The sequence below is a fragment of the Macaca nemestrina genome, chromosome 4 (assembly GCF_043159975.1).
Source record: "Macaca nemestrina isolate mMacNem1 chromosome 4, mMacNem.hap1, whole genome shotgun sequence".
Taxonomy (NCBI): domain Eukaryota; kingdom Metazoa; phylum Chordata; class Mammalia; order Primates; family Cercopithecidae; genus Macaca; species Macaca nemestrina.
In genome coordinates this window covers 169,941,383-169,962,210 of record NC_092128.1, presented here as the reverse complement: position 1 = coordinate 169,962,210, position 20,828 = coordinate 169,941,383, and positions in this window count along the sequence as shown.

Here is a 20,828-nt window from a genome sequence, read left to right as displayed (position 1 = left end):
ATGCATATTCTTTCTTATCTCTGTTGTGGAGTAGTAGACTGATTTCATCCTGATACTCTGGGTCAGTAACCCCCGCCAACACTGTAACTCCCTTCTTGGCCTGTTGACTTGAAGGTAGGAGAAGCCCAAAGTGTCCAGGTGGCAATCTTAACTTCCAATTTAATGGAATCCTTGTGGTGTCTCCTGGTGGCAGTGTTTCTCCCTCTGGAACAAAGACCTCTGGGCCAGCATAATGTAATGTCAGGAGAACAGGAAGCAAACATTTTGCTAGCGGGTCACTAGGGGTGATGGGGAGTGGTGCCACTTCCACTTCCACCTTTTGATTCCTGGACCCATGAATCCTGGCTATGGGAGAAAGAGTACGATATGCTGGATGCTGACTTAGAGCATAGATGGCATTCTGGAGAAATTTGCCCCAGACCTACAAAGTATTGTTACCTAATTGGCACTGTAATTGTGACTTCAAAAAGTCATTCCATTGTTCTATCAATCCAGCTGCTTCAGGATGATAGGGAATATCATAAGATCAGTGAATTCCATGAGCATGAGCCCAGTGCCACACTTCTTTAGCCGTAAAGTGAGTGCCTTGGTCAGAGGCAATGCTGTGTGGAATACCAAGATGGTGGATAAGGCATTCTATGTGTCCACAGATGGTAGTCTTGGCAGAAACATTGCATGCAGGATAGGCAAACCCATATCCAGCATAAGCGTCTCCTCCAATGAAGACCAACCTCTGCCCTTTCCATGACGGAAGAGGTCCAATATAATCAACCTGCCACCAGGTAGCTGGCTGATCACCCCGAGGATTGGGGCCATATCAAGGGCTCAGTGTTGGTCTCTGCTGCTAGCAAATTGGGAACTCAGCAGTGGCCATCGCCAGGTCAGCCTTGGTGAGTGGAAGTCCATGTTGCTGAGACCTTGTGTAACCTCATCCCTGACACCGTGGCCACTTTGTTCATGGGCCCATTGGGCGATGAAAGGGGTGGCTGGGGAAAGAGGCTTAGTGGTGTCCACAGAACAGGCCATACTATCCACTTGATTATTAATATGATCATCTGCTAAGGTCAACTGTTGGTGAGCATTCATATGGGATACAAATATCTTCATGGTTTTTGACCACTCAGAGAAGTCCATCCACATACCTCTTCCCCAAATTTCTCCATCACCAATCTTCCAATCATGCCTCTTCCAAATTCCTGACCATCCAGCCAAACCATTGACTACAGCCCATGAATCAGTATATAATCACATAAATGGCCATTTCTCCATCCATGCAAAGTGCACAGCCAGGTGCACTGCTCAAGTTCTGACCACTGGGAGGATTTCCCTTCACCTCTGTCCTTCAGGGATGTTCTAGAAAGGGGCTGTAGTGCTACAGGTGTCCACTTTTGGGTGGTGCCTGCATATCCTGCAGAACCATCTGTGAACTAGGCCCTAGTCTTCTCTTCCTCTGTCAACTGATCACAGGGGACTCCCCATGAGGCTATCAGTGCAGGCCAGGAAGAGAAAGCAAGGTGGCATGAGTGGAGACCATGGGCATTTAAATCATTTCCTTGTATAACTTCATTGTGCCTTCAGGACCTGCTCGAGCCCGATCACATATAGACCACTTCCATTTGATAATGGAATGCTGCTGTGCATGACTCACTTTATGGCTAGATGGGTCAGAAAGCACCCAGTTCAAGATAGGCAGTTCAGGTTGCATGTTGACTTAATGACTCAGAGTCAAATGTTCAGTTTCCACCAAAGCCCAGTAACAGGCCAAGAGCTGTCTCTCAAAAGGAGAGTAGTTATCTACAGAAGATGGCAGGGCCTTGCTCCAAAATCCTTGAGGCCTCCGCTGTGATTCACCTATAGGAACCTGCCAAAGGCCCAAACAGCTTCCTTATCTGCCACTGATGCCTTAAGCACCATTGGATCTTCTGGGTCATATGGCCCAAATGCAAAAGTAGCTTGCACAGCAGCCTGAACCTGCTGAAGAACTTTCTCCTGTTCTGGACCCCATTAAAAACTGGCAGCCTTTTGGGTCAGATACCCTATACAGGAGCAATCCTACTGGCATGAGGTTGGTGCCCCTCAAGGTCAGAAGTCCCAGAAGAAGGAGCAGGCACCATCTTTGCTGCTCTCCAGCCTCTTTGAGTGACATCTGCAGGCACTGGAGTGAATAAGATGAATAAGGTCTGAAGCAAATCTGCAGCAGCCCTACAGAAGAGGGACCTGACGATGGAAAGAAAAACAAACAAGCAGAAAGTGACAACAATGGTAGCAACAACAACAACAAAAAAGGCCCCCACAAAAACCTCATCCAAGGGTCAGCACCCTCAAAGACCAAAACTAGAAAAACTCACAAAGATGAGAAAGAATCAAAGAAAAAATGTTGAAAACCCAATTCTCCTCCACAGGATCGCAATGTCTCTCCATCAAGGGTGCAGAACTGAATGAAGGATCAGATGGTTGAACTGACAGAAGTAGGCTTTAGAAGATAAGCAACAAAAAAAGTATGATGAGCTAAAGGAACATGTTCTAACCCAATGCAAAGAACAAAGAACCTTGATAAGAGGTTAGAGGAATTGCTAGCTAGAATAACCAGTTTATAGAGGAACATAAATTACCTGATGGAGCCAAGAAACATAGCACAAGAACTTCCTGAAACATACACAAGTATCAACAGCTGAATCAACCAAGCAGAAGAGAGGATATCAGAGTTTGAAGGTCACCTTACTGAAATAAGGCATGCATACAAGAAAAATAAAGAAAAGGAATGAATAAAACCTTCAAGAAATATGGGACTTCATAAAAAGGCTGAACTTACAATTGATTGGAGTACCAGAAGGAGATGGGGAGAATGGAAACAAGCTGGAAAACACACTTCAGGATATCCAGGAGAAGTTCCCCAGCCTAGCAAGACAGACCAACATGCAAATTCAGGAAACACAAAGAACACTATTAAGATACTCCATGAGAAAGTCAACCCCAACACATATAATCATCAGATTTTCCAAGGTCAAAATGAAGGACAAACTGTTAAGGACAGCCAGAGAGAAAGGCCAGGTCACCTACAAAGGGAAGTCCATCAGACTAACAGCGGACCTCTCAGCAGAAATTCTACAAGCCAAAAGAGACTGGGGGCAAATATTCAAAATTCTTAAAGAAAAGAATTTTCAGTCCAGAACTTCATATCCAGCCAAAGTAAGCTTCATAAGCAAAGGAGAAATAAAATTATTTCCAGACAAGCAAATGCTGTGGGATTTTATTACCATCAGGCCTGCCCTGCAAGAGCTTCTGAAAGAAGCACTAAATGTGGAAAGGAAAAATCGGTACCAGTCATTCACAAATACATCAATATATAAAGACCAATAACAGTATGAAGAAACTGCATCAACTAGTGTGCAAAATAACCAAATAACATCATGATGAGAGGATCAAACTCACACATAACAACACTAACCTTAAATGTAAATGGGTTAAGTGACCCAATTAAAAGATACAGACTGGCAAATTGGATAAGGAGTCAACACCCATGGTGTACTGTACTCAGGAGACCCATCTTCTGTGCAATGACACACACAGGCTCAAAATAAAAGGATGGAGGAAAATTTACCAAGCAGATGGAAAGCAAATAAAAAAGCTTGGGTTGCAATCTTGGTCTCTGAAAAAAATAGACTTTAAACCAACAAAGATCAAAAAAGACAAAGAAGAGCATTACATAATGGTAAAGGGAACAATTCAACAAGAAGAGCTAACTATTCTGAATATATATGCACTCAATACAAGATATCTCAGGATATCTCAGGACACCCAATTCATAAAACAAGTTCTTAGAGACCTACAACGAGACTTAGATTCCCACACAATAATAGTGGGAGATTTCAACAGTCCATTGTCAGTATTAGACAGATGACCGAGAAAATTAACAAGGATATTCAGGACTTGAACTCAGCACTGGATCAAGTGGACCCAGTAGATGCCTACAGAACTCTCTACCCCAAATCAACAGAATATACATTCTTCTCAGTGCCACATGGCGCTGGGCTCTCCTCCTACTGCCCCAGTCAAACTCTGCATTGTTCGTCTGCTTGTTGGTGGCCTGCCAGTGTATTGGTGCCTGTTGGTGTGCTCCTCTCCACATCCAACTGCCCATCTGTTCCTCCGCTGATGTGCTGCTCTCGACATCCAGCCACTTGTATCTTCTTCCACTGATCCGCTCACTCCTCTTGATGTCCAGCCACTTGTGTGCCTGCCTGCTAGGGTCTCCAGTGTTTTCATAGGCACAGGATGGGCAGTATGGTAGGCCAGAGTGGTCTTGGGAAATGAAATATCTGGACCAGAAAACAAAAATACCTGTCCTCACCTAGGTCCGTGGGCACAGGCCTCGGGAATAGAGCCCTAGCCGGGGACCATGCCCTTCCCTTCCCTGTTCTGTATCATTTAAAGGGATCACACACTTCCCTTCCCAGCACTTCCCTTCCGTTTCAATATGATAGAAGAAGGCAACTGTACTCACTGGAGTAAAGTTGAGTTGAGCATTCATGTTAGGAAGGGCAGTAACAAAGAACATTCAGAAAGGTCTCTGAACTACTTAGGGAGACTGACATGGTGTGGCAGAAGCAACTGAAGCCTACTTGCCCCACCTAACTCCCCATAACACCAGAGGTTGCCTGGAACATCATCAATTAGAAAGAAAAGAAAAGAAAGATGCGGGGATGTTGGGTAAGGGAGGGAGGGAGAGAGAAAGCTATTGGGTAGTAAAATGTTATACATCAATTTATATTGACAATCTTAAAAAGTAATCACATTGAAAAAGTAAATCACAAAGGTATTCTTTTCTTGATGAAAATTACTCAAATTTGCTGGGTATGGTGGCATGTGCCTGCAGTCCCAGCTACTCGGGAGGCTGAGGTGGGAGAATCGCTTGAGCCTAATCACTTGAGCCTAGGAGTTCCAGGCTGCAGTGAGCTGTAATGGCAGTGCCGTACTCTCATCTAGCAACAGAGCGAGACCGTGTCTCAAAAAAAAAATTATTCAAGTGATTTAACTGTATTATATCCCTCTAGCCTAGTGGAACCATATATAATACTTTTATTTTAGAAGTTCTGGATGAATCAAGGACTGTCTTACCCTTCTTTTGTATCTTTAGCAGTGTCAACATGAGAGCTAAATTAATAAAGTTGCTCAAAAAACAGTTCATTGAATGAGCTCTACATAATTGTACGATTATAATAATAATCTAATTTTATTGTTGCTATTATATATGATATATTAATTTATCACTTGTATTATAGGAGTGTAATTATATGGTCAGTATAAGGTATATTATATATGTGTAATTATATATAAAATTTCCTGTCCACAAGAACCTGCTAATCAGTCGTATGTTTTTGTATGTAGTAATATTCTGAGCCATGTTCTTATTCAGTGCAAAGTACTCAGTGATGAAACATCTGCATATACAGCTTAGTCATGGACTTAGGATTCTCCTCTGTGTGACTTCCAATTTGATGTATCAAAACATATGTGGTCGTCCCAAGCAACAAAAGGTATTGTGCTGAAGTTTCTCTCCAACATTGGGTGAATGTGAGAATTTGAGAGTGTTGTTCAATATAGTAGCCAAAGGGCTAATTATGTGTTTTCACTGGAAAGGCAACCCTAATACTACGTGAAGTCCCAGGACAGCAGTAGAGAAGGGATCCACCACTGGAGTTTTTCTTTCATTCTAACATAAATCAAAAGTGACAGAGAATGGTATTGCAACTTCTCCTAAACTAAATTTATCTTGGAATGGAGACAAAACAAGGATGATTTATGAACTGAAGGACATTTTCCATTATATTCTGAACATATGTAAACAAAGAATTAGACTGCAAATCTAGATGCCCTTTTACCTAGCCTCAGGGAGCTACCTCACTGAAACTGTTTGCTACCTCATGGAAAATAACCAAAATGGATTAGCCCCATGGAACAAAAGAGGTGACATTATAAACTCAAGTGACAAACAACAAGATCCCATAGGGAGCAAATTTCTTAAAAGGAACTTTCGAAATCCCTTTCTTCTGGGTTTATCAGCAAGGGGAGCTTAATTTCAAGAAGCTTTAGAAAGGAAGAAAATTGTGGCACACACTCTGCTTAGTTTCGATCTCTTAATCCTTCTAAATTGTTCTGCCTTGTTTAAAAAGATCTGCTTACAACTATCATTGTGCAAGTGTAAACACAAGCGGTCTCAGATCGTTCTTTGAACTTCAGCTCTGCCAGACATCATTCATGTCTCATTTTACAGACAAACCCTTAGCACCACCACAAGCTGCTTTAAAAATCCCAACCATAGCACAAGGCGCATGTACAAATCTTTGCATGTCTGAGTTTCCCTATAAGGGCATTGGGTTTTATTCCCATCACAATTCTTGTTTATAGCTCACTGGATTTATAGCCACCCTCTTAAACATCTGCAGTCATCATTTTTTTTCTCTTCTAAGGAAAAACACAACTTTCTCCATAGAATAGAAAACAGGTATTTTCTCCTATTAAGTCTTAAAGGGAGATGTTCTTTCTGTGTCTTAACCATTGAAATAAGGGAAACATAAGACTCTAATGATGTCAAGAGAATTAGGGTGAGGAACCTTGACACCAGAGCTTTGATATTTCTGCAAAATTCCATGAGTTGCAAGTCAGAAAAACAGAGTTTTAAATTCATAACTTTCATTAATTCATGGTGTGGCTAAAAGCCACATTCATTTTCTTAGTGTTTCAGAGAAAGACAGACCTTTAAAACCAGGAGAAACTTCAGGATTTCATTCAATACAATAGCCTTTTGAGAGACGGTCCCATATCCCAGATTACTAATTTAACCTCCTGCAGGCAAAGAGCTGGAGCTTCTCTCTGGAACTTCTAATTTTACAGTGTATTTACTGCTGTCTCTACTATGCTATTACTCAGTTCCCTCAGCCACACAGCCAAGGCCTAAGGACAGATTTTCTATCAGAAGAATTGCAAGGATCACACAAAATATTTCACCTGGAGGCATATTTAAAAAATAGTAAATGAAACCTAAATGTAAGGTGTTGTATATCTTAAGCTTAACAATAGCTATGCAATGCAAATTCCAATGTTATCTTTGGAGTCACTTTCAGATTTTTATACTAATGCATTATCAAGAAAGAAGTCATCTTTTATAGTCCATCATTGGCAACAATCTACTCTCTCTTTCTCTCTAAATGTGTGTGTGTGTGTGTGTGTGTGTAAATGGAAAGGGCTACTCTGAAAAGAATGCCTAGAACCCTAAGACTAGTCACCATTTTTCACATCTTACCCCTGTCTTTATTACCACACTAACACTTTTAGTGTAAGTTACTTGTTTTGGATTAAATTATGTCCTCCCAAAATTGATATTAGAAGCCTTAACCCCCTATGTGATTGTATTTGGAGATAAGGTGTTTAGAAAATAATTAATTACGGTTAAATGACATCATAAGAATGGGGCCTAATAGACCTGGTGGCCTTATAGGAAAAGAAGAAAGATTTCCATTTCTCCACAGAGAAGTCATGTGGGCATATAACGAGACAGCCACCTGCAAGACAGGAAGACACACCTCACCAAAACTCAATGGCCTAAATCTTCATGTTGGAATTCCAAACTCCAGAACTGTAAGAAAATAAATTTCCGTTGTTTACATCACCCCATCTGTGGTATTTTGTTATAGCAGCCTCAGCCGACTAATACACTACTTCTGAGTAAATTACAGAAAATAAATCATTTAAGAAGCATCCGACTGAAAAGTATACTCTTTCTGTTAAAAAAGCATAAATATTTTAAAAGTCAGCTGCTCACGTTTGTTTTGAGTAGTTCCTTTCCACATCACTTCCTGACACATCTGGCTTTTAAATGTTGCCAATATGACATTCAGTGACAAAAGCAAAAACAACCACAATCCAATCAGATTCTTAACATCATGATTACATCCAATGAAAAAAATGTGGCATGCCTGACTCCAGAGCAATAAAAATGTTATTGTGCTGTTTTTCTTATTTCTAAAAATATAGCAGTCCTAGAAAAACAAGTAAATAACTCATTCTTCCATCAGTAAAAACCAAACACATTCTTAAAGAGGAAAATCGTTTGTGAGTTACCTTCTCTTTTCGGTGACCTCTGGGCTGGTCCCTAATTGGAGCCTGTGACAAGATTCCACAATGCTCAACCTCTTTCACCTAGTACCAAGCATTTTAACAGATGAAACTGCCTGAGTCATAATTGTTTTCAAGGAGTTATTTCCCCCTTCTTCTCCAGCTTTTAGTTACAAGTATTTTTTTTCCAATACTGCTTTTCTCTTTTTTTTGTTGCCAGAAAATCCAAACAAGTTTTAAAGATTAAATTACCAGCCAGTGACTTTCCTTTGTTGAAAGGACAAGATTTCTAACAAAGGAGGTGTCTTTCAGGGTAAAATGAGATGCATTAAGGCACTGGATCCCAAGGCCTAGATATCTGCAATTTCATAAAGCCAAGCAACCTTGTAAATGGTCCAGATTTTAGTGCTAATTTCAGTCTTGCTTCCTCAAAAGAAAAAAAAAAAAAAAGAAAAGGTAGGGAAAATACCCTCTTATCCTACACACACACACACACACACACACACACACACACACACACACACACACACACACACATACACACACAATGATATCCATAGCTGAGTTCTGTTGATTAAAATTTGATAGCACTTTCTACCATGTTATTTATTTAAAAATAATCTAAACATATTTCTATTGTGCATTACATAAATTGAAATACTATTAATACATTCCATTGACAACTTTTGAATAGTTTCATCCGTTTAAATTAAGGAGCAAACTCTAAAAACGAAGGTTAAGAAAATGAGCAATTTAGAATCTTTTTGATACATTTTCCCATTTATTTATTGCAACCACGAAAATGTTAAAGAATATTTTACTTAGTATCAGAGAGCACATATTGTTAAACTAATACTTATTAAAAGACATTAACTATACACTATTTATTGCCTTGATTGGAGTTGATGTGAAAGGGAACCATGAGGCACTAAGAAAAAAATAAAAGAAGAAAATAGTATTCATGTTATCTTTCCTAGCCCAGTTTTAACAGAAGCTGGTCCATTCAAGGTCCTAGCTCAGAAGAGCAGAGATGCCGGCTACTGCAGGATCTCCCAACCCAACACTGCTCTAATATGATGCAGGAGACTTTCCTCTAACCCTCAGTAGCACCCTGGGTCCTCACTGCTTCAGCCACCACACCCCAGTCACAAGTCCATCTCTTACTCCTCACCCCAAAAACAACTTAAGGCCCATACAATATTAACCCACACTTTTCCTTTATCACCTTTCCCCAAACCATCTCTCATGATAATTTCAACTTCAAATTCCATGCCTCCCTAGCCAACTCTGTCCCTTGGCCCAACCTCTATCCCCCATCCTCAGGATCTATCCACTTCTCAACACCAGCACTGCTTTCTCAGACCTGGCCTGGCTCTCCCAGGTCCATCATCATCATCTCATACATTGAATTTCAAATGTCAGTCCATTCCCATCTCATCCTTGGCAGAGCTGTCCTTCATGGTTTCGAGCTCTCTTATTCTGGCAGAATATCAGGAACCCTGTGTGTGTCTGCTTTTCAACTGTTCACTCTCTAATCCAAATTGCTAATTTTCTCATTCCCATGGGACCAGGGATACATCTCTCTGTCCTGCCCTGGTACTCCTAGATTCTCTCTTCTAATTCTGGGTATAGCTGTTTCTGTCTGGGACCATGGTCCTTCCTAAGTTGGCACTGCCTTTTACTTTCTCATACACTGATTTTTTTAAAATGCCTTTAAGAAAAAATAATGTCAAAAAATTTAAAAGATATAACTAGCAAGGTAAGTTGTTATTATAATTGCAATAAAGCCTAAGAAACACCAGCATAATAAAAATAATATTGAACTTGAAGTTTTAGAACATTGGTCTCATAAGGGATGTGTGGCCACACATTTCCTGTTGGAATTTAAGACGTGTTATTTAGTTTTCCCGAGTGTGCTACAAGGCTTCATTACCCCCACCTGCTTCTATGTCTCCCTACATATCCCAGAGAAGAGGTCTGAAACTACATTTCCCAGAATCCCCTTCTCAATGACATCCCAGGTTTCTATCTGGTAAGAACAGGCGGTCATGGTCCAATGTTTGAGGACAGTGTTTGGGAAGTATTGGATTATGAAGTCAGTATATGCAGAAGGTACCTGCCATATGTATGGCAGTCTGTTCTAAGCTCTGGTTAGGAAGTACCCACCAGGCCCACTAAGCATGATGACTATTCACCAATGTCAGGTTTACATCTATTATAGGCAGGAAGAAGGGGATCACTGACCCCTTAAAATTAGCATGAGTCAATAACTAGTTCTATTCTATGGTTATGGGTTAAAGTAACTTATAGGACAAGGTCAAGCAGGTTCTTGCTTTTTTCTACGGTAATCAGCAATGTTCTACAGAGTAAACTCAAGGACCCTAAGCAAGAAAGGCAATCTCATTAATCATTTTGTATAAATGAGGAATAATTTTTGTTTGTTTGTTTAAAGCCACTAAAACTTTGTAGTTGAAACAAACACAATAATACATAAGAAAAGAAAAGAAAGTTGAGAAAAGAAAAGAAAATTGCTGGGAGGGTAGATTTATAGGCCTTCCTTCTTGTAGTACTAGGTATGGAGAACATCCCTCAGTCAGATGTAATATTTATTCCTGGAAAACATTTAGGTGATGGAGACACAACTACTTTATAAAAAGCGTGTTTCAATATTTTAATTTTTATAATCCTATCAATTTGTACGTTTAATGTTCTGGTCCCAGGAATCTTTTTTTTTCCTACCCCCAAACCATTTTATCCTCTCTGGGGAAAAAGAATTTGGGATCCAACCAGGGGGTTGAGCCAAACAAAGAAGGTCCCTTTGTTGATCTCTATTTTGATGAACTTATCTCAACATTGCCCCCAAGCAATTGTTGGTCAGCTTTCTCATTCCAATCTTTGCCTTCTGATTATTATTAAGAAATTTCTCTAATTGGAAGTAAATAGAGAAAACTGGTTTGTAACCTTTTAATGTTGAGGGACCAGCAAGGGCCCTCCTTGGTCAACCCAGCCTTAAGTAGTGTTGTATTAAGACCTTTGTTTTAATCCCATCAATTTTCATTTTATTCATTCCATTTCTTAGTATTTTATACCCTTCTGAGATGAGTCCCATGACTTCCCTCCACACCTTTTTTTTTACCTCTTAGTTTTGCCCCCTCAATGTGTTCTTTTTCGTTTACCTTATTAAAAAAAAAAATAACCATTTAAGGATTTTCACCTCCCTGGGAGGAATCCTTTGACTCTCCATTTTGCCTTTCCCTTATTTTTTTTTTTTTTAAACTAACGTAATATTTTATTAGCATCTAAAAGACCCATGAGGAAAAGCTGAGACACCAAATTTGATAAGGCTCTCCAAGGGAACATCATCACATGGGGTGCCCACATAGAAAAGGCCCCCTTAACCATAGCACTTACCGTGACCTAAGTAACAGGTGTCCACTAGAGGCCACCCCCTTAACTACAGAGCTTACCATGCCCTAGGGAGAACATCCCTTAATCATATACAATATTCACAGAAAACATTTAGGTGAAGGAGACACAACTGCTTTATACAAAGTGTGTTTAAATATGCTAATTTTCATAATCCTATCAACTTTTTATATTTTATGCTCTGGTCCCAGGAATCTTCTTTTTTTTTTCTACCCCCAAACCATTTTACCCTTTCTGGTGAAAAAGAATTTGGGTTCTCACCAGAGGCTGAGCTAAAGGAAGAGGGTCCTTTGTTGATCTTTACTTTCACTAACTTATCTCAACATTGCCCAGGTAAAAATATCAGAAACTCCCTTTAAGAACATCTAGTTTTCATTTATTTTGAGATCTTCTAATATGATTGATAAATATCTTGAGAGAGATATATAGATATTAGAACTTAGGCAGTCATTTCATTATTGTTAATACAAGTTGATAAATCTATATCATGTCTTTTAAGACTGCCTGGGTCCAGTTCTTATTTCCCAAACTCCTCCTTCACACATCTCCCTGCTGACTACCTCTCTTCTTGGGCTGCTGTTAGTGTTGGGAACACTCCATGTTCCATTCCATATCAGGGCCTTTTAAAAGCTATCTACTTTTAATATGTTTTATATAACAGGCATATTCCCCAGGTGAAAACATCTGTCATCATATAGCCAGTCCCCCATGGCTTGTATATCAAGCATATCAGCTGCTAATCTGGGGTGTCTACTTGGCATTCATAGGGGTAGTTGGGCAGTCCCTTTCTCAGGGAAAATAGAACTTACAGTGGCTTTTATCCAGACACTATGCACATTTTAAACTTTTGTAAAGAAAAAAACAGTAGATAGTACAAAATAAAAATAAAAGTACGATAATGAGATGACTGCCCAAGTTCATATACATATATAATATATATATCTTAAGATATTTATCAATCATAGATAGTACAAAATAAAAGTACAATAATGAGATGACTGTCTAAATTTACATCTAAATATATATGTAATATCTCAAGATATTTATCAGTCATATTAGAAAATCTCAAAATAAATGAAAACTAGATGTTCTTAAAGGAAGTTTATGATACTTTTATCTGAGCCTTAAAACTCACTAATTTTTAAAAAAAGATGTATAGTAGAAACTGAAAATCCTATTTCAATTCAATACTCTGTTTGGTGCAAATTGACTAAGTAAGTTTGTCCATTGAAAAACGAGACTGGAATATCCTTTTTTTTTTTTTTTTTTTCCAAATTGTCTCTGAGTATCTTAGAGCTGGAACTAATATAAAGATGATTGGTTTAATTCTGTTATTTTTCAGAGGAGGTCCACATAGGACCACAGAGGTCCTCTGACTTACCAGAGGACATATATCTAGTTAGTGGTAAACGTGAAATCCATTCTCTTTCTTAGTTCAGATCTCTTTACATTCAAGACTATTTTATTTACTAGGCAATACAGTCACACTACCTAAGGACCCTGATTTTCCGAGGACATATAACAATGTTTGAGACCTGGGGTGGTGAATATGTATTGGCTTCCAAATGTTTAAGAATATTGCAAAGCTAAATTCATAAATATTTCATTAAGTACCTATACAATGTAAATTTATGTCAACTATGAGTTACAGCATGATATATTCTTATATGGTTATGTATTAATCTTATAAACACATTGCATGATAATATGTCTATTATTCTATGGTCAAGCCTACAAAAACTATCCTTATTCTGCTATATAAGTAGATAAAGATTTTCAAAATCTATACTAACAAAAATATTTGTATATATACCACACACATATACACAATCACACACACACAAACACACACACAGTTTTTCCAGTTTATAAGTGCAATGGTCAGTAAATAAAAAACTAAATAAAAAACTAATTAAAAGTTGTCAAGTTTGTTTGTTCTTGTCTTATCTGGGTTCTCATCATTAAACTAGGATAAGGAACATATAAATCATATAATCTCTAAGGTCCTCTTTGGTTCTAAATTCTCATAATTCTATTCTGATCCTCCTCTTCTAAAGATTAAATCTTAAGGAAAATTTTTTTTTTTCTGAATCCCTTTAGGGGACACAGAGACAGGGTGGGTCAAATGTTTCCCATGGGTATTGTTTTTGATGCCCTGAGTTCCTTCCTCTTCATTGCCTCATGCACTTGCTGATGTCAGAGCTCTAACTGTGGATCATAAGCTGTAACCTCCACAGATTTTCCAGATGCTGACATATTAGGTAAATGTAATCTTTGTGGGAGCAGTTACTGCTATGGGAAAAGAAATCTTGGAAGCAGAGCTCAGTTGCAGCCTGATTTAATTGAGGTAGCAAACATCATGGGAACAGTGGTTGACATTGGCCAGAGTCCACCATAAGGAGGTGCTCAGAATCACAGGACAACCAAAAGGGAAGTGCAGAAAAATAAGGTGAAACATCGGAAGCAAGGAGGGGAGTAGAAGGGAGAGAGAATGCCAAAAAAATCCAGACAGAATAATGAATGAGTAATGCTTTTCACTGCTTGTTCAAATGTGTGTGTGTGTGTGTGTGTGTGTGAGAGAGAGAGAGAGAGAGAGAGTGTGTGTGTGTGTGTGTGTGTGTGTGTGTGTGTGTGAGAAAACCTCAGAGTGTAACTAATAACAAAAGATGCTACAAGTTCTTCTTTTGGAGATTTTCCGGACCTCAGAATGGTACCTTCACATTATTCTAAGATGCTTACTTTTCAATATGCTTTTAAAAGGATTAATTCACACAACTCACGAATTACAAAGCATTTACACAATTAAATTAAAACATTTCATTGCCTTCTCTTAATATATGTGAAATTTAGTACTCCACTAAGAAGCTCTTCTTGCTCTCAAGGCAGCAATAAACTGGTCAAGACACGAGAGAGGGTTACAATATTCTTCAGTCAGGTTTAATGCACACATTTGCCTCCACCAGTAATAACCTTTTTGACAAGTTAACAGTTTTTAAGATGATGAGTAAAGTTTTTTTTTTTTTTTAATTTCTAGTTTTAAAAACTCCAGTGTATGCTAACATTCTTTACACATTCTTATAGTCATTGTTTTCCTTTGCTTCAGTGCTTTTTCAGCTATTCCATGATCTTAAAATCTCACGTCTTATTACAACTCTCCACGTATTAGGAATAATTATTTGTTCATACAAAGTGTTTGATAGTTGCTATATATTCAAACCTCTCCAATTTATTACGGGCTCTCTTTCCTCTGTTTCTAAATATAAAAATGCTTCAGCCAACAGATGGTAAATGGAAGCACCAGTGGGCACAGAAATCAATTCAAAGCTTTTCAGCATGACATGGCCCTGAGGCAAGCAGCAGAAGAAAGGAGAAAGGGAAAGCTCAGATATTTTCAACAAGAAGAAAGAACTGACTGTCCTTCCTCATAGTTGGCAGAACCATTCAATAAATTGGGCAAATAAAATTGACCAACTGAAGAATGAATTCATTTTATGTAGTTTGAATCATGTTAATAAATCACACTGAAAGTGGCACTGGGCTCTTAGATACTCAATATAGTAAAATCTTAAGTGATAGAATCTTATCCTTAATGCTAGTCAGTCTCATTGAAACAGAGACCAATGCATCAATCTATTTCTAAGGATTTCTGTGAGTTCCTCTATGAAAATATCCCAGGAATGTTAATGTTATTGATATGACATTTACTTAGCCTGAGAGGTTTTCACAACTGCATTTAAAAAGGGGAAGTATAGTACTAAAATATATCCACTCCCTGATATTTTTCTTAATATTTATTCATCTCAGATGACTCTCCCCTTAATATACAACTATGAAAACATTTTCTGAAAGTTCATACCAATGCATTTGGAATGGCTTCAAGTGTCCCACAGGCTGGACACAATGGCTGATGAAGGAGGAAAATATGTTATATTCATTTATTAGCTAAGAATCCAATTTAATATTCTGAGTAATTTTAAAATTTTAATTGTAAGGTACATTTCAGATTACAAAAAATAAAGTTTTCTCAATTATCTATTCATAATGTGATCTTAGATGGAAAAAAACTCTACAAAAATATGTGAACAGAACTAAGATTCCATAATCAGAATGAAAGGGCTAGCATATGGCATTGATTTTGACTTCGTTTTTGTTGTAACTCTTTATTGATTGTTATTCTAAATATTATTGAAACTTTTTAAATATTCAGATTGCATCCTCTAATACTACAATGAAAATCTGATAACAAATGCATTAATTTACAGAGTATTACAAACTAGAACAATCCAATGTTGTCAGCAGCCATGGCACAGTGGGAATGCAGGGCTTCAGGTGCTCAAGACCTTGGCTGGAATCCTGGCTGGACCAGGCCTCAGAGAGGCAGAACAAGAAAAAAGGAAAAAGCCTCATAATTGAAATTATATCAGGCTAGAAAAGTGCTCTGAATACAACAAAGGACTAAAGTGTCTATTGAGGTATTGGGGGAGAGCTTTATTACATAGAGGATACAAGAGGACCAAAGAGTGATGAGAAGTCAGCCATGAGAAGAGAGAAAATCAACCTAAGTGTCCATCAATGAATCAAAGGATAAATATATATATACAATGGAATACTATTCAGCCATAAAAAAGAATGTAATCCTGTTGTTTGCAGCAATGGGGATGGAACTAAAGATTATTATGGTTAGTGAAATAAGCCAGACACAGAAAGACGAGTATCACATATTCTTACTCCTATGTGGGAGCTAAAAACATTGATTTCATGGAAGAATGAGAGAATGGTAGAACGATAGTCTTTGGTAACTATCATTCTACTCTCTACTAACACCAAAGAAGAGTGGGGAGGAGGAATGAAGACAGGTCAGTTAATAGGTACAAAATGCAGTTAGATAGAAGAAATAAGTTCTAATGTTTGATAGCCCAGTAGGATGACTATAGTTAATAACAAAATATTGTATATTTCAAAGTATATATAAATTTTGAAATGTTCTCAACAAAAAGAAATGATAAATGTTCAAGGTGATAAGTATCTTAAATATCCTGGTTTGAACATTACAGATTATATGCATGTATCAAAATATCACATGTACCAAATAAATATGTACAATTGTGTATGAATAAAATACTTTTTTAAAGCACACCAGTAGAGACATCAACATGAGCAAAAGTCTTAAGTGGCCAAGAACTTCACTTGCTCCAAGAACTAAAAGAAGTCTAGTCTAACCAGAGCACTGTAGGCAATGGAGAAGCACAAGGGGAGAATAGATCAGTAGGCTACTGATTGCATTGTTAACCAAATGGATTTTTGTACTATATTGTATTTTTTACTAACGCAAAGGAGTATGCACTGGTTATCTATTTCTGTGTCCAAAATGACCCCAAAATTAGAGGCTTAAGACAACATTTAACATCTTACATTTTTTATAGTTCAGGAATCTAGTTGCAGCTTACTGGGAGCCCCTGGCTCAGGGTCTTTCAGAAGACTGCAATCAATGTGTTGGCTGGGAATACAGGTATCTCAAGGCATGACTTGAGATCCATTTCCAAGATCACTTATGTGGTTGTTGGCAGGATTCAGCTCTTTGTAGACTGTTAAACAGAGGGCCTCAGGTCCTCACTGGCTGTTGGCTGGATGCCATCCTCAGTTCCTTGCTGCATGTACCTCTCCATAAGGCAATTCACAGCATGGTAGCTTGCCTCATCAGAGGGAGTAATGGAGAAGAGCCAGAAAGAAACAGAGCAAACAAGACTGAAGTAACAGTCTTTTGCAACATAAGCTCAGAAATGATATCCATATTCTATGCATTAGATATCAATACATCTATGCAACTTTCAGGGGAAGAGAATTGCACAATAACGTGACTATCAGGAGTTGGAGATTGCTGTGGCCTACCTTAGAAGGCTGCCTACTACAAAATATCATGATTTTTTCATTTAAAAAGATTGGTAGTTCTATGTGAAACATGGAATACAGAGATCAAAAGTGAAGTCAGACAGACTAGTTAGGTACAACCTACAGAATCTGCTGCTAAGTTCAATGTGGAGGGTTCGAGGAAGAGGAGACAATTTCTGACTTTAGTAACTGAGTTGATGATACCACACTTTTGGATAAAGAAGCCATGTGTAAGGAAGGTCTAGAATAGAAATCGATTAGCAATTTATTTATGAAAAATCAAAATGCAAGTTTATTTTGATTAAACTCAGTATGTTGAGCACATTATGTTACCTAGCTCAAAATATATGAGATTGTTTTTCAATTTGATTTTATTTAAAAGACCAAAAAAGTTGTAAACAATATAAAAATATATGTGAGTAGGCCGGGTGCGGTGGCTCACACCTGTAATCCCAGCACTTTGGGAGGCTGAGGCAGTGGATTACCTGAGGTCGGGAGATCGAGACCAGCCTGATCAACAATGGAGAAACCCCGTCTCTACTAAAAATACAAAAAAAAAAAAAAAAAAAAAAAAAGTTACCCAGGTGTGGTGGTGGGTGCCTGTAATCCCAGCTACTTGGGAGACTGAGGCAGGAGAATTGCTTGAACCTGGGAGGCAGAGGTTATGGTGAGCCAAGATCACGCCAATCCACTCCAGCTTGGGCAACAAGAGCAAAACTCCATTTCGGAAAAAAAAAAAAAAAAAGTGAGTAGGAGACATACAGCCTGAAATTAAACTTTTATTCTGTGTGCTCCGAAAGAATTGTTTAAAATATCAATCATAAGATATAGTTTAGATTAGCATAAAAGTCTTCTAATAATTTAATAGAAATCTATAAAATTTAATAAACTGCTTCATAATGGATTTTCCATTTCTAGAGGTGTTCAAACAGCATTTAGAAAGCCACATGTCAGGGGAATTCTGTGTCAAGTAGAAGCCAGATTCATTGATCTCTAAAGACTCACAAATCATCTGTTTAGTCATGTCATAAAATATTGTGCAGCCTTATAACAAACTATTAAATTATTAGACAAGTAGGATAGCTTTTCTCTTCTTTAATAATTTTACATGCATAAATTATTGGACCTGCTGTGTGCTATGCTCAGTCACAGATTTTAACCCATAAATTAAAAAGTAGAACACAGTACTTTGATTCCAGCTTTCCTTTATGCCCTGTCTTATGTGATAGTGAGGTAGGTTACAATGGACATCAGAACACTGATGCGCAGGCATATGACTGTGATGTACCATCACTGAGAAGACTGCTAACAGTTCTACTAGCGAACAAATACATTTCAGGCCAGTGATTCTTTCCAAATCAAGTTCACTTGTAAAATATTACTGTGGCATGGTAAAGCCATTTCCCAAAATGTGATAGATATAAAGGTCCGAAATGTGTGTGCACTCGTGCCATATGAGAAGGTGAGAAATTTGACACGAGCAATGGAATGCATTAGCACCATATTTAGACAGTCTTACGTTCTCATCATCTAAACCATGAAAGAACAAGAATATGCTGCAACAACATATTTCTCTTTTTTCTAAGTAATTACAATTCATTGTATGTCTTATTTATTTTGTTTGTGCTGTTTTAATTGAAGCACAAAGTATATACGTTTTATGTTGAAATATAAGATGGCATCCCTTGACTGAGATTGCTTTGCATTTATTATTTTAAGGGTACAGATGCCATATGTACAGCAATGTGTCTTCCAGCTCATGAAAATGGCATGTCACTTATTCATGCATTATTTTTTCATTTCACTCAATCGTTTTTTAATATTTTAGTTCTCCATGGAGAAGCTTTTCACATATTTCATTTGATTTATTCATGGGCATCTGTAGCTTTTTTAGGCTGTTGTAAATGACATTGCAGACATAACCAGCACTACAGAAGACACCTCATACAAATTCACATAATTAGCCCTCCAAGGTAGCTACTATGTGACTTCCAGCATCACTGATTAATTTTACTTTGTGGGGGAAATCTCTGTATATAGCAGGTTCTCGAATAAAGTTGTTTCATTCAACATTGTTTCCTTATAACGTTGACGAGGAAACAATGATTCCTGGGGCCACTCTCTGTGTGGAGTTTGCAGGTTCTCCACGTGTCTGTGTGGTTTTCTCTGGGTGTTCTGGGTTCCTCGACATCACAAAGATCCACATATTAGGTGAATTGGCCTGTCTAAATTGTCCCAGTCTGAGTGAGTGTGGCTGTGTGTTTGAGTGTGACCTATGATGGAATGACGTCCTGTCCAGCGTTAGTTTGTGCCTTGGCCCTGAGCTGCAAGAATAGGCTCTGACCACCGGGAGACCCTGGAATAAGCAGGTTGAAAAAGGAATGAATGAATGAATGAATGAATACAAATTATTGCAAAATAAAAATGTGTATACTATTACCATACAAATGTGTAACAATCAATGACGTGGTCTGAAAGCACTCAGCAAGACTGCCATATGTGTTAATGCTTGTTTTTGAACTGCGTGGAGGTAGGACGTGCTCCTTAGAATTTTCACTTTGCAAAAATGTATTCGTTAATGTAACACACCACTACTGTAACTGCCGTCACTCAATGACCCACCAAAAATTGGATTAGTAATTATCTTACTTGTTTTTGTTCCCTTTTTCTTCTGTTTTTTCCTGGAGTGCACTGGTGCGATCTCGGCTCACTGCAAGCTCTGCCTCCCGGGTTCACTCCATTCTCCTGCCTCAGCCTCCCGAGTAGCTGGGACTACAGGCGCCCACCACCACGCCCTGCTATTTTTTTGTATTTTTAGTGGAGACGGGGTTTCACCGTGTTAACCAGGATGGTCTCGATCTCCTGACCTCGTGATCCACCCGCCTCCCAAAATGGTGGCTTGAGCCACCGCGCCCGGCCTGTTCCCCTTTCTTAAATGGATGCAAAGCTCACATTTATTTCAATGTTTAATGTTAGAAGTGTTTGGGTCTTTATTGAGGAGTTTGGTGATGTTTTCCTGATGAGAAATATGCTGTAGGGACTTAACTCTTGTATCTATTAATCAGGCTATGGTAATATTGGCTTTACTATATACTGCTTTGCTTACGGTGTCAGTTTCCAAGAATCTACCAATGAAGTTAAGGAGGACATACTGTAAATGAATTGTAGAGTATACATTCTGTCCTGTCTGACTTCTCACAGTCAAATTTATAAAGCAACTCATGCACATTGTAACAATGAACACAGTCTCCAATTTGAGGGGACACTTTACTGTTTTATCTTTCACATTGAGATCTTCAATTCATCTCGAATCTTCAATCCATCTACACATAATTTTTAAATATGGTGTAAGACATGACAAAACATTTAATTCAATTTTTCTTTCATTTAGATATCCA